This window comes from Podarcis melisellensis (genome assembly GCF_964234715.1).
Source record: "Podarcis melisellensis genome assembly, chromosome: 16".
Classification (NCBI taxonomy): Eukaryota; Metazoa; Chordata; class Lepidosauria; order Squamata; family Lacertidae; genus Podarcis; species Podarcis melisellensis.
Genome location: NC_138533.1, coordinates 33,078,688 through 33,087,205, shown reverse-complemented (window position 1 = coordinate 33,087,205; position 8,518 = coordinate 33,078,688). Strand labels below are relative to the sequence as shown.

At 45.0% G+C, this 8,518-nt stretch overlaps 1 long non-coding RNA gene across 1 annotated transcript in view; it reads left to right on the top strand.

The window, feature by feature from the left end:
- The first annotated feature begins 515 nt into the window (after window positions 1–515).
- The window catches only part of LOC309359631, a 65,978-nt gene continuing 57,975 nt past the window's right edge, over window positions 516–8,518 (top strand). Inside the window, exons 1-2 of the long non-coding RNA XR_014163875.1 lie at window positions 516–594; window positions 4,322–4,688. This is a non-coding gene — a long non-coding RNA (uncharacterized lncRNA). The remainder of the gene's footprint in view (window positions 595–4,321; window positions 4,689–8,518) is intronic.

The following is an 8,518-nucleotide window of genomic DNA, read 5'->3' as shown; positions in this document are numbered from 1 at the left end:
CACTGGAAGGACAGATCCTGAAGCTGAGGCTCCAATACTTTGGCCACCTCATGAGAAGAGAAGACTCTCTGGAAAAGACCCTGATGTTTGGAAAGATGGAGGGCACAAGGAGAAGGGGATGGCAGAGGACGAGATGGTTGGATAGTGTTCTCGAAGATACCAGCATGAGTTGACTAAACTGTGGGAGGCAGTGGAAGACAGAAATGCCTGGCGTGCTCTGGTACATGGGGTCATGAAGAGTCGGACATGACTAAATGACTAAACAACAACAAATTCCAGGGGTTGGCAAGGCTCACTGGCCATGGGCTGGATCGCTCACGCGGAGATTGTCTGTGGGCCGGACTGGCACAGCACAACGCCGGAAACCGCGTCTGTGCACGTCCATGGCACTGGTAATCACTTCTGCGCATGCCCAGACACTGAAAATCGCTTCTGCACAGGTGCCATTTTCTGTGTCTGGGCATGCGCAGAAGTGTTTACCAGTGCCGCGGACATGCACAGACGCAGTTAGCTTCGAGAACACTATCCAACCATCTCGTCCTCTGTCGTCCCCTTTTCCTTGTGCCCTCCATCTTTCAGGGTCTTTTCCAGGGAGTCTTCTCTTCTCATGAGGTGGCCAAAGTATTGGAGCCTCAACTTTAGGATCTGATTGGGTACATACCAGAGAGTAAATTCTATTGAACTCAGTGGGACATACTTCTGAGTAAAAATGTTTAGGATTGCAGTGTAAGACTACACAGTTATCTGGGAGTAAGCTCCATTGAATCTTACTTACTCTAGTGTGTCTTACTTCTGAGTAGGCATGTAAAGGCTAGCAGCGTAAGACTCTATTTACAATAAAGGAACAAAAACGCCACATGTTTTCTAAATAACTGCTGGCTGCTGAACTATTGCAATTCAAGAGTTTAAAGTGGGTTGGGTACATTTCCCTTTTTAAATTGTAGGATGGCCTTCATATGTCAGCTTCACCATTTATTTCATTTGGTGCAGGAATTTCATTTCCAGTATAAACAGGACTCCAGTTTTGCTACTGACACCTTCATTGGACTAGAGCGGAGCTGAATTTTCTAAGAAAGTCACTGACTTTTCCAGGATCCCTCTGGACTGTTCGATGTTAGGAGACTATTCAGTGAGGTGCCCCCACTCCCTGATGACACGGCCTGGAAAGAGGGGGGAGTGCCCCTCTTTCAGCCATTATATACTTTCATTCCTTGCCAAACATACATTTACCTCCACCTCTGCCATGGTAGGCTAACAGTCGCATTATGATTTGCAGACAAATCCTCAGGGTATCCCATGCGATGAAAAGTATCCCATCGGTCTCCATTTCCCTTTCCTCTTTCATTGCTGAAAAGACACCCCCTTTCGCAGTGAAAAGGCCATTTACTTCACCACAGAATATTTGTTTCCATGCCTCTTGTATTCTCCACTCTAGAATGATGACACATTTGACAGCATCTCGGCACCCTTTGGCGCAGCAGAGAATCCATCACACATAGTTTGGCTTCTTATTTCCCCAAAGCAAAACTAGATGCCAGAGGACTCTTGTTGCTGGACTGCAGCTCCCATAATCCCTTGCTATTAGTCATTGTTGTCTAAGACAGACGGGAGTTGGAGTCTGACAACATCTAGAGGACCATAGGTTCCCCATCTCTGTGTAAGCACAAGATACAAGCCAGATGAGATGGGCTGAGGGTATTTTTTCAGAACACACAGGAACCTGCCCTGTATTCAGATTGAACTTCTGGCCCATCTGTTCCCATGCTGACTACTCTAAGGCCTCAGGTAGAGGTCTACCTGCTATTTGAAAAAACAACAACCAACAATTGGTGTAATGGGAATTGGGGTTGCTCGTGCGTATGTTGCCGCTACTCTTGGCAAGGTTGCCTGGTTAAACCTTTCCCTGGCTGCACAGCCCTTACTCCGCGGCTGTGTCAGTCACTGGCAGAATCCGTCAGTGGGCGTTTCTTGAACTTCTTCCAGCATAAAAGTTCTTTGACGCCCAGTCTCCGCCTAGCCTCCCTGCGCGGAAGTCTTCTGCGCAGGGTTGGCGTGGCCAGCGGAGGACCCGTGCTCTCCCCGCTGGTCTCTGTGGAAGAGTCCTGGAGCCATCTCTCCGAAGCCCTCCCCTGCTCCCCTTTCTTCCTGGTGTCACGCTGATTTCCTTCCCCAGTGGATGAGTTCCCTCTCTCTCTGCTGGGCCCTTCTCCGGCATCGCTGGGGAGCCTTACCTCCACTCCTGGCTCCGATGGCAGTTCCCTGACAATTGGTAATGCTGGGAATCAAATCTAGAACCTTCTGCTTTATACCACTGATGGTCTTCCCCAACTAATATCTATCAACATGCAAGCATTCCAAAGATGTCAGCCAGCCAATCAAAAATTTGACTGCATTAAATGAAGGTCACCACACTTTCCTCAAAGAGCAAGACATGCAGGGAAAGACAAACAAAAATTGAACTACCTCCAAAGCAAGGGATAGGTATCCTGAAGAATGACAACTCTAGCAATTCAACCCTAACCTAGTTTTAATAATCTTCAAAAAGACAACCATAGCAATGGGGATATATCAGCAATGGGAATGAGAAGTTAGAGACGGCTTCTGTGCATAGGGACAGCAGGCGCACACATTGCTCTCACATTGCTGTGGGCCTCCAGATTTCCCCTGCTTCTTCATCTCTCTAGTCTTTTTTTATTATTTTTATTGAATAATCTCTACGGATCTATTATGCGCTCCCAGCTTGCAGTGACATATGACTGAAATTGGAGAGATACATGGCAGTGCTCTCTCCAGGGGGGCGCACATGGCAGAGCCAGCTTTTCACTGTCAAACGCATCATTCTTAACAGGATGTATGAAAACGGAAAGTGTCTGTCGCGTTGATGGATGCTCGGATACATTCTCAAAAGCCAGGGCATCTAGGCTGCAGTATTTGAGGGAAAGAAGAAGGGGGGGGGGAGCAAGAAAAGATACCCAAAGAGGGAGATGTCATGGTTTAGTTATTGTGGCCTAGTACCTCCTTTAGTTTCAATAGCAGGGATTTTTAAAAAGGGCAAAATGGAAGGTTGCCTCTGCCAGACGGCAACTAAGGTTAGTTTTGCATTGTTAAGCAAAGGGCTTAATTAGCACACACACACACACACACACACACACACACACACACACACACACACACACGAGATCTCCTCACTATTTCTAATGGAGGGGTTCTTTCGATGCATCGTACGTACCTTTCTCTTAAGAGAAACCTAACTACCACTTCTTTTCAAGATGCCTTTGCCCTTAAAAAGCAACATATGTTTAGAATGGCATTCATGTTGAGGTGTTTTTGAAGCAGGGCATTCAGCGAGGATGAAGAAAGGCCACTGACAACAATTGCACTTTAAAGGCTGAATAGCACAGGGATGTCAAAGATCACGGACTCAACGTTGCTTACTATTTAAAGCAGGAGGTGTTCACCTTTCTGTAGCCAGAGAGCACGTTTCACCCCAATCGCAAAGCGCAACTTACTTTTCATCTGGCTCTGTGGCATTGCATAGAGAAAGCTGTCCTATATTGAGTCAGAACATCAGCCCACGTTGCTCAATATTGTCTACACTGGCTCTCCAGATTTGCAAGACGGGATATTCCCAGTCCTATCAGGAGATGTTGGACATTGAACCAGGAACATTTTGCAAAAAAACCTGATGTCCTACCATTGAGCCACGGCCCTTCCACTTTCTCCCTTGCATGCAGACGGTCCCAGGCTCAATCTATGGCTAAACCAGGGGTAGGAAATCTTTTGCATTCCAGATGTCTTTGGGTTCCAACTCTCATCAATCCCAACCTGCTGGAAGAGACAGTCCAACCACATCTGGAGGGCCTCAGAGTCTCTATCCCTCTCAAACTCCCCCCCCCAGGTGCTTTTTCTAAATGAATTAGATGGCAATCCTAGTGTCTAGTGTCATATTCCCAATAGTGAAAATCTGGACAAAGTTGCTGAGCCCTACTTGCCATACGTCTAGGTTTTCCCCATTTTCCGATTTGGTAAAAATCTGCTGAAACGCCATTTTGCTGAGTGATTCCCATATCTGTCCAGCAAAACCGGGAAAAATACGACAGACATACTAAACACACCTTGTTGTTGTTTAGTCATTTAGTCGTGCGTAACTCTTCGTGACCCGATGGACCAGAGCACGCCAGGCACTTCTGTTTTCCACTGCCTCCTGCAGTTTGGTCAAACTCATGTTTGTAGCTTCGAGAACACTGTCCAACCATCTCATCCTCTGTCGTCCCCTTCCCCTTGTGCCCTCAATCTTTTCCAACATCAGGGCCTTTTCCAGGGAGTCTTCTCTTCTCATGAGGTGGCCAAAGTATTGGAGCCTCAGCTTCAGGATCTGTCCTTCCAGTGAGCACTCAGGGCTGATTTCCTTCAGAGTGGATAGGTTTGTTCTTCTTGCAGTCCATGGGCCTCTCAAGTGTCTCCTCCAGCACCATAATTCAAAAGCATCAATTCTTTGGCAATCAGCCTTCTTTATGGTCCAGCTCTCACTTCCATACATCACTACTGGGAAAACCATAGCTTTAACTATACGGACCTTTGTTGGCAAGGTGATGTCTCTGCTTTTTAAGATGCTGTCTAGGTTTGTCATTGCTTTTCTCCCAAGAAGCAGGTGTCTTTTAATTTCATGACTGCTGTCACCATCTGCAGTGATCATGGACTACACATACCTACTTGGGAACAAGTTCTATTGGACTAAGTATGAATTATGTCTGAGTAGACATGCATGGGATTCAAAGGGGCTATATCTTAACCATGGTTGCTTGCATCCTAGCCATTTTCTCTTATGTCACCATTCATTGTTCACTTTCTCATAGACAGTTGAAATGCTCATTGTTATTACGCAGCCCAGTGTTTTCTATACTGTCTCCTGCTTTTTCAAACCTGATTGCTCATTACAGATACATTTTGCAATAAAATGCAATCATGGTACAAAACTATCAGTGTGGACAGGTGAAGCACTATTGAAGCTTCTAAGACAAGAGTAGGCAACCACTGGCCCATACGCCAAATTAGGGCCACAAAATCTCCCTATATGGTCTGTTAGCGTGGGTTGGCTCAAGCCACGCCTACCTGCCCACCACCAGACAGAAAGAGCTGAGAGCAAGCAGTGGTAGAATTAGGCACTGATTTTCTGCCTTTAGCTTTTGTCAAAGTACAACTGGAAAGGAAGACTGCGCTCCTGATTCTTCCTTTGTATCTGCAGCTGATGATTGAATTCAAACCATGGTTACAAAGGAAAATTAGGCACACTTAGGGGTATGGTGCCAATTCTTCCTTTGCAAGCCACAGATTCAAAGCTGAATCACCTGACATCAGATGATTGATAGGTGGGTGGCCCTGCCAACCTGTCAAAGGGGCCTGCAGAGGCTGGGGGATTTCTGGATGTCCTCCTATCTGAATCCAGTTCCCCACTGCTCTTCTATGGGCTACTGTGTTTTTAATTAAAAGCTTCCTGCTTGTAGGTTCTGACTACATTATTTCTTCCTTCTCAGAATGACTGGGGGGTGAACTATTGCTTAATTGGCTGCTGTTTTCCAAGGGGATGAAGTTAATTACAGGTTTCCTTTAACCATTGTTTCTTTCCTTTATAGTGAAATAGCACTGTTTCACTAGAACATAAAGGGGCAATCAAAGGGCAATTCATCATTTATCCTCCAACCACTCTGCAATGGTAAAGTCTTCCAGAAATTGGAGTAGCTTCCCCTATCTTGTTTGGTCACTGGGTGTTTTCAAGCAGAAATGATATAAAGGCTTTCTATTTCAATTTGCGCGCTGGACAACAATAGTCTTGCCTTGTTTTCATTTGTTCTGATTCTGACCTCTCAGTCCTGACACTTGGCTCTAGGAATGGAATGATCTGTCAATTTTGGTCCTCTCAGTTTCTCATTTTCCCAGTCTTAAATTCAGTTCTCCCCATTTCTCAAGGTTTTTGCTTTAAAAAAACAAACCAAAAACAAAATATCCTCATGAAAATTCTTCAGCATTTTAGTGCAAATTTCTCCCAATAAACAATTTTTTTGTATGCAGCTTTTGACCAATGTACACATTTGTGCAAGCAATTTCTCTTGATACCACGCATTCCTCCATGTTATTTTCACTAATACATTCATGTTTATAAACATGTATGACTAATTTATGCATTTTGCTACACATTGTCTGGTTGGAGAACTGCATCAGAAAATTCGGATAAGTGCAAATTTTCAAGTTGGGCTGTGTTTTGGTTCTCATATCCTTTCAGAAAGTGCAAATTTGATAGATTCACCTTTAAATCTGAACTGCATCAGATTTCTCCCCCATCCTAACCTGGTTCTCCCTTAGCAGCTTATCTCCAGCCATCTACATCCAGGATGTGCCCTAGTCATGGATCACAAGGCATCAGCTGTAGATGAATACAATTGATTAATTGCCTCTTAACGCTCTTGCATATAATCAGAACTGTTACATCCACAAAGCCAGAGAGAAGGCGAGAGGAAAAGAAACCATTCCTGGCAAACCCCATTACATCCTGGAGTTAATTTATGTTCTTGCAGGGCGCCTACATTGAGGATGAGCGATTGCCCATATCCATATACATGAGGCCTCAAGTGCAGTTGGAACACACTTAGGCAGCTCACTCTTTCTCTTTTTCTGCCTCGCAGAGGTGTCAAAACTGGTTCGCCATTGTTCTGTCTGAGTAATTTAATTTCCTTTGCAGTGTTTATTAGGGCAAGAAAGAAGGGACGTTCTTTGGCATAATTGAAGCAAATCCCAGCAGGACGAGGAGGAGAACAAAAACCTCTCAGTTACGGTGTGTCAGATCCTTACCTACAGTGTACCATGAACAAATGCGTTCTTTGTGAGTAAAGCCAGTTTCCCCACTGAGCTCATTAGCTTGTGAAGTTTGAGAATCCTATGATTACACACACACACACACACACACCATTTGTAACTTTTCTATAAGGAATTTTAACTTGGGGTGGGCAGTTGAGGCAAGGATTCGCAAGGCACGGTGTTGCTCTGATATTTAATATTTACTCAATACATTGAGTCCTTGCCTTTTGTGCAATGAGCTCAGGGCAGAAGACAGCGCCTCCCATCCAAGCTGACCAGCTGTACTTTAGGAGCCCAACTTGGCAAGTGAGTGAGCAACATCAGAACTGTGAGGGCATGGGTAGAACATAAGAAGATCCTTCAGCAACCTGTTCTCACAATAGCCAACCAGATGCCTCTGAGAAGCCTTGAAAGCAGGACCTGAGCGCAGAACTGCTCTCCCCACTCACGATTCCCAGCAACCGGTAACATGAAAGTCCATAACAACATGAAGGTTGGGGGAAATGAAGGTCTTTAACAGCTACTCGGTCCAGTATATCTGAAGGAGCAGTGTATCTGAAGGAGCGTCTTCACCCCCGTCGTTCTACCCGGACACTGAGATCCGGCACTGAAGGCCTTCTGGTGGTTCCCTCGCTGTGAGAAGCCATGTTACAGGGAAACAGGCAGAGGACCTTCTCAGTAGTGGCACCCGCCCTGTGGAACACCCTCAAAGAGAAGAACAACTACCAGACTTTTAGAAGACATCTGAAGGCAGCCCTGTTTAGGGGAGATTTAATGTTTGATGCATTACTGTATTTTAATATTTTGTTGGAAGCTGCCAAGAGTGGCTCTGGGGAAGCCCAGGCAGATAGGCAGGGTATAAATAATAAATTACTATTTTTGCTACTTTTGATTCCCAACAGGTACTTAAGAGCCCTGCTGGATCTGGCCAAAGGCCCATCTGGTTTCACAATTGTGGTGTCCATGGGCAGCCTCCAAGCATGACACAAGCGAACAGTGCTCTACATTTGGGATTCTCAGCTACTGGCATTCATAGGAAGGCTGACTCTGACAGTGGAGATACAGGAGATAATTGCTACTAGAGATTGAGTGGCAATCTTTACCTGGCCAGGTGAGAGATGAGGAAGAGAATGAGAGGGGAGAGATGGGGAAGAGAATGAGAGGGACCTGGGTAGGAAGGCTGCCACAAGAGGTGTGGCTACCATCCTAAGAGTAAATTAATTGTGGTGTGTAAGCTTTTGTGGAATGTTCTTTGGGAATAGTGGCATTTCCACTTTTTTATTTCTATGCTGGACATTATTCTCTCTCCAGTTTAGTCTTAAGTTGTTAAAGCACATGACCTTATTTGCATTGTTTTTATATAAGGATTTATTTTGGTACTTATTGACATCTTGAATATTGTCTATTATATAGATATTGAATTGTTCTATTTATTATTACTCATTTAGAATGTTGTGAGCCACTGTGGGAAAGTGGAATACAACAAATATAGAGGGAACCCAAGAGCCATCTGGCCCACCCTCTGCAATGCAGGGATCACATCTAAAAAATGCCTCCGGCTATTTGAACAGCTGCAACAGGAAAGAGACTGGGTCAGGTTGATTCTAGATTTAGAACACTTGTTTAGCCCCTTGTTGAGCATTTCTCCTATGTTCCCACCCCCATT